Genomic DNA, 6,000 nt, shown 5'->3' with positions numbered 1-6,000 from the left:
GGCTTTGTGAGGTGGAAATGGCCTATCATAAAAGCACGACGGCTATGCACCAGCACCTCAAACGACGGCATCCAGGAGCAGCTTCTGCAAAGGACAAACCACCGTAAGTTTTCAACTTTTTTACTAATGCTAGTTTTTACCCGTTAATTCATCCAGACGGCCCCCCCCCGCCCCCCCACGTAGATTAGAGTGCGCGTGTGTGCGTATTTATGCGCGTGTGTGTGTGCCACTCTGCTGTATCTGTAGGAAATGTCAGCCATTTCAATCCCAAGGTTTGGGAGCACATCAGGAAAAAAAAGGGCCTAAACCAATCAAAGCCCTTAATTTAAAGCTTCCCTCAATGAATGGACTTTTCTTACAATGACTGGATGGATAATAAAAGGCTGGTGTAAATAGTGCAGTGTAATACAGAATATATAAAGCCATGTGTAACAGACAATATCACATACAATGGATGTTTCTGAGCTCCTCTGCGAGCCTGTTGTACAACATGAATGAAGGTAAAACCTTTTAGTGTCTGATTTGTTTTGTTTATACCTATACTGTTATATATTTGTAATATAATAATATTACAAGGCAATTCAAGTAATTTACTAATCAAAGCAGGTTCCGAGTGTGTTTGCTTTTGCGAATAAAGTTGTACTCAAATCGCTGTTAAAAAACATGTGCTGTTGCTTCTCTCGTGAGTAGCAAATCTTAGCTGGATGAAATGATCAACTGATGGCTGGCAGTGGTGAAACAGCTTCAGGATCACCTTTAAAAAACAATATAAGCGGTTTGTTTTTAGCCAAAAACAAAAGCATTTAGTCATTACTGAGAGATTTAACTGGCAGTGACATTTGAAAGTCATTTTGGATACATTTGCATGGTGTGCATATTGCATAAGTCGCTGTTATAATAAAACAGTAAGATTGTATGCTGCATAAGATGGTCTGTACGGTTTTCAGCTCTTTTCTTTTTCTTTTTTTTGCACACGAGATGCTACTAACATGCTGCTTTGCATGTGAGTTTCTGCACTTTAATTTCATGCTTGTAGGGAGGGTCTTTTTTATGTGTGTGTTTTGGGGTAAATTATCAAAGTGGACCTATTCTGCTCATTACCACCATTGACAATCTTGGACTCTGCTAGAGTAGCTTTGCATGATTTACAGGCTTACACTGGGCTTCATCCCCTGACTGAAACAAGACCACGCCCCCTCTTTAGATCGACTTTATTCTGATTGGTCCTCAAAAACAAAATACCTCATTATTTGAAAATGTGTTCATATTTCATATGAGCACACACTATTGTCACAGCATAGATGCTGTATGTGATGAAGAAAACCATAATAGGTCCACTTTAATGTGCATTTTTCTGCCAGTGAGATATTTGTGGCACAGGCAGTATCCAGGCAATTTGTGCAGTGTTCATTACAGAGGAGAGGTTTTACTTTTTATTCATAATTTCAGGATTCATTGGAATTTAGGTTTGTGCATGCGGCCCTCTGTGTCTAACAAACTGGCAATAACTAAGGTTCCCACTTCTCCTGCTGGAAGGTTGAATGTAGAACTTGTGCAGAAGTTTGCAGTGTAAACAATTTTGCCGTTCACGCAGCACAAAGTGAAACTTTTCTCCTCTTTCCTGTCTGTCTTCACGTTCTGCTCAAAATCGATTTTTTTTAATATTCCTGTGCAAAAAAATACATATGTTGTTATTGCAGCCACACCGAAAAACACATGCTCCCAACTAGTGTGAACACCAGTGACTGGTGATATATAATGTTCACACACTCGTTTAGTCCAAGTAATCTGGTGTGAGTTTGCTGCCGCCTGTGTGACGGGTGTGCCGAATGTCAGGACTGTTCTTACAGTGAGGGAAAAAAAAAACAACGGTAAATTAAGGGCAATAAACACGCAAGCTCACCTTCCTGTTTTCCGTTCCGTCTTTGTCTGCTTTCTGTGGTTTGCAATAAATGGACTCTCACGTGCTCCGTGATGTCGCAGGGCTTCAGATTACAGTGAAGTCAGTGAAAACTGTCGCACAACTTCCCCATCTCACAGCTCCGCCCCATTTTATCAGACCGCCTCTTTTCTTCTTCTTATTTTTATTTTATTAGCCATTTAAAGGCTACGAAACTTTAAGATGGGCCAAAACATTCCCCTAAACCTCTCTTTGAAGTTCATTTTGAGAACATGGGTGCAACCCTGAATACAGCAGCAGCTTTATATACCTGCACAAACTGAAAAGTCACCAGGCAGAAATCTTGTAACTAAAGCTGGGACTCAAAACACCTCTCATGGAGCCTAATCATCATCCAAATGATTAAAGTGCCCTTATTCTGCTCATACCTCCACGTTGTTGATCTTGGACTCTAGAGTAGCTTTGCATGATTCTCAGCTTACACTAGGCTTCATCCACGGACTTAAAAACTCTACCCTCTCTTCTGATTGGCCGGTTCTGGGAAACAAAAGGTGTACACGTGGAGAGCTGCGTGGCACAGAGGTGGAGGAGTAGAGCAGTTGAAACCATGTGAGCATTCTCACACCATATGTCTGTCCCAGTACCTCCCCGTTACATACCTGTACATTTAAAAGCACAGCAGCAATATGAATTTGCACATTAGATAAATTCATTATCTGCTGAGCTGTTCTCGTAGACTGCTCGTTTGTTAGAAATTAAGGAGAGTGAACCTCATTTGGCCCATGAAGTCTGTGTCAGCAGTCAAATCAGCTTTCACGAGACTCTTTCAAGCACTTCTTTTAATAGATTACTTTCCGACCTGCTGTACTGTGCTTTGCTCGGGTCTCCTGCGAATCAGCTCAAAGTGCTTCAGTAGATTTTATGGCGATGTGGTCGTCTGGACTAGTTGGCTGTGCGGCCTGTCTCGGGGCCACAGTTTGATTTGCTTCCCAGCACCGAGTGCTTTTAAATAAAATAAAATAAAGGCAGCCAGCTGGACTCCAGCTCTGCTCTTCTTCTTTTTTTGTTAGGTGACAGCTCTCACCTTCACCTCTTTTAAGTTAGAAGCGCCCGTCTATGTGTGTGTTATGAGCAGGGTCTTTTGTAGATGAACAGCTGAGGCAGCAGACTTTAAAATGCACTGTTTGCTTTTCTGCTTTCCTGTCTGTCTGTCCAGTCTGGATCCTCTTACTAAAGTCAGTGACGCCTGAATTATTTTAGTGGTTTTTCATCAGTTGTGTCATCTTTTTTATCTGCGTAGTGTCGTTACTATGTACAATATTGCAGAACGTCTGAAAACTGTGGACTAAATCCATTCAATTTCATAAAGCTTGGATCTTTTAGACCTCGTTTTCTATCACAGAAGTACCTATAAACAAAGTACATGTTTATTTATTTATAAAACTTCCCAGAAAATGTTTTCAAATTCAGGAGGGAATTGTCTGAATAGTTTGGAACTCAGCCCCCAATAATCTAAGTGAAGAAATGAGATTCAGTGCAGTACCATTGTTTGAATGTACTGGTTAATTAAGACTTGGCAGTAATTCTATTCTTCTTCTCATATTTCAGGGTTAGCCATGTTAGCCGGTGTAACATTAAACAGGTGGCATTGTTGAGCTAACACACCCCGCTATCCTTCTCTGCCCAGTTCACACAGACCTTGTCTTTCCACTATTCAAGCTGTTATTCATTCGTCAGCCACTGGGGATAAACAGAGCAAACGTGTTCTGTAAGAAGTGTTTTTAGTTATTGATTACATTTGCATCTAATGGAAGTGTGCAGAGGCCCCTTTAGACTAAGCACAGAAGTGAGAGAAAGCACAACAATGAAGTTAAACATGCAAAAACACAAAGGTTACAAGAGAAATTGTTACAGTCCCAGGATCTTTAAAGGGCACTAATAAGGAGCAGTGCTACAAGGCCCATCAGGCTCACAAACTGTAAATAAAAGATGGGCCTTTGAAAAGTCGACCTGCATTTTTTTAAAATCTTCATGGCCAGCAGGGGGCGACTCCTCTGGTTTAAGAAAACGATCCTACCTTTTGCTCTTGCGGTCTCACTGTCTTGTTTCAGGTTGTCTTCAGTGTGTGTATTTTAGTAAAGTGTGATTCTATTTTTTTAGTGACAAGAAAAAACAGGATATGATTGCAGCTTCACTAAACTGTGAAAGCTATCCCACAAAACGGCATCCATTTTTGTTTGCTTAATATACAGTGTACAGTTGTTCCTCTTCCCTGTCTTCACCTGTCTGCGCAGGTCAAAGAGTCCATCCTGTGTGCTGCTGTCTGTTTTTGTAGCGCTTCACCTGTTTGTTTTGGGATGTCTAGATTTAGGCTTTTTCCCTTTTTTCCTCTCTCTCTGTTTTGTCCTTTGGGGCTGCTACAGAAACAGCTACACCATCCTCACTTCAAGCCCAGAGTTATTTTTATTTTTTTAGCTCTTCCTTCGCTTCTGCTTTGTTCGTGAACATCGCACATCTACCAATAGCAGATATGCATCGTTAAACTGTGTTTGCCACAGCTTCCAAACTTCCATTTGTCATCCCTTCAGTAAATACCTCCCTTGTTTCGAAGCTTTCTCAACGTTCCTGAATTTGCACATTATGAGTTGAGCCGGCGGGGTGAATTTAGCTGGCGCTGTGTACGCGCTTATGGGGCTGGAGCTCTCTAAAAATGGGCTTCTGGCAGCTAATGGGAGTAAGGAGAGACGGCTGAAAGAAAGAGAGCGATGGATAAACAACTCCAGCTGCCTTCAGCTACTCAGCCTGCAGGAATATCTTTTTCTTTTTTTTAGATTCTGTCTCCTTGCTCAGTGAAGTGTTTCTGTCTGCCAGACTCCTGCATGTTGCATGTACCTGTAGAGCTGTCACACACACACACACACACACACACACTCATACTCATACTCCAGCACACTGGAAAATGTCTCCTCTCATTTGGTAGAGTATGAGTATTAGATGGACTCTCGAACACCATTTCCCCCCTTCGCTCTGGCACAGTTCTTCTGTTTAGAGCTGAATCTCGATGAAGACATAATAAGACATTCATATAATTAGGCGTGTTATTTTATCACCTGTAGAGTGAATCATCCAGCCTCCTCAACAAACCCAGAAAAACAGTTATGTGCTCTGACAAAGGTTCGACAGCAGCCTTAACTGTGGACTCAGAGACGTAACTTGGACATGACTGAATACTCAGTAGCCTTCAGCCTTCAAACAGAAAGTAGAAACCGTGACACGTCTGGCAGTTTCACACAGCTGAAGATGATACACTGCAGTGAATGCAGTCTGTGTCTGTGTAAACACATACACCAGGGGGTGCTGTGGTGCTGGCTCTGTTCAATTAACTTTTATTTATACAAATAGTGCTTTATATTAAGGTAAAGACCCTACAACAATCACATGACCCCATATAAGCAAGAGCTTTGGCAACAGTGGGAAGGAAAAACTCCCCTTTAACAGGAAGACTGTGAGGAAAACAGGACAAAAGGCACATTGTTAATACTTAATGATTTGTGCTAACAGTAGGATTTTTGGGGAGAATTACAGGCTTTTGGTTTCACTGTGAACCAAACCTTTGCATTCTGGAGAGTTTTTAATTTGTGCATTCAAATGCTTGGTGCAGTGTAGTAACTCAACATTTTTGACTTTGTCATTTGCCTCCCATCACAACCTACAGGTCAAGATTCACTGGTGTCACTTCTCTTTTCTCTATGTTGTTAAAAAAAAAAAAGAACCTGTGTTGCAATATTATAATCTTCCTCCCAACATTCACAGTACAAATAGTATTTTTAAGGCTTTCACTAATGTTGAGTTCCAGTTCCTTTTTTTTGTTATTGATTATTGTTATATGGGTTAGATTGATAAGATAAAGGGCAGTTTCTTTATTTTCTGTGCCTCTCTGTATCACCAGCTACATGTGACGGCCTCCTGACGATTGTACATGTGAACTAAAGGATGCTCTCCAGTCTTGTGTTGCGTGGTTGATTTTTAGACTTTAGAGCTCTGGATAAACTATGTGCAAATGCAACTTTAACAAAAAAAAAAAAAGAGTTGTTAATAGA

This window comes from Haplochromis burtoni, unplaced genomic scaffold (genome assembly GCF_018398535.1).
Source record: "Haplochromis burtoni strain Fernald_Lab_line unplaced genomic scaffold, NCSU_Asbu1 Contig_423, whole genome shotgun sequence".
NCBI lineage: Eukaryota > Metazoa > Chordata > Actinopteri > Cichliformes > Cichlidae > Haplochromis > Haplochromis burtoni.
Note: the sequence above shows the minus strand (reverse complement) of the source record.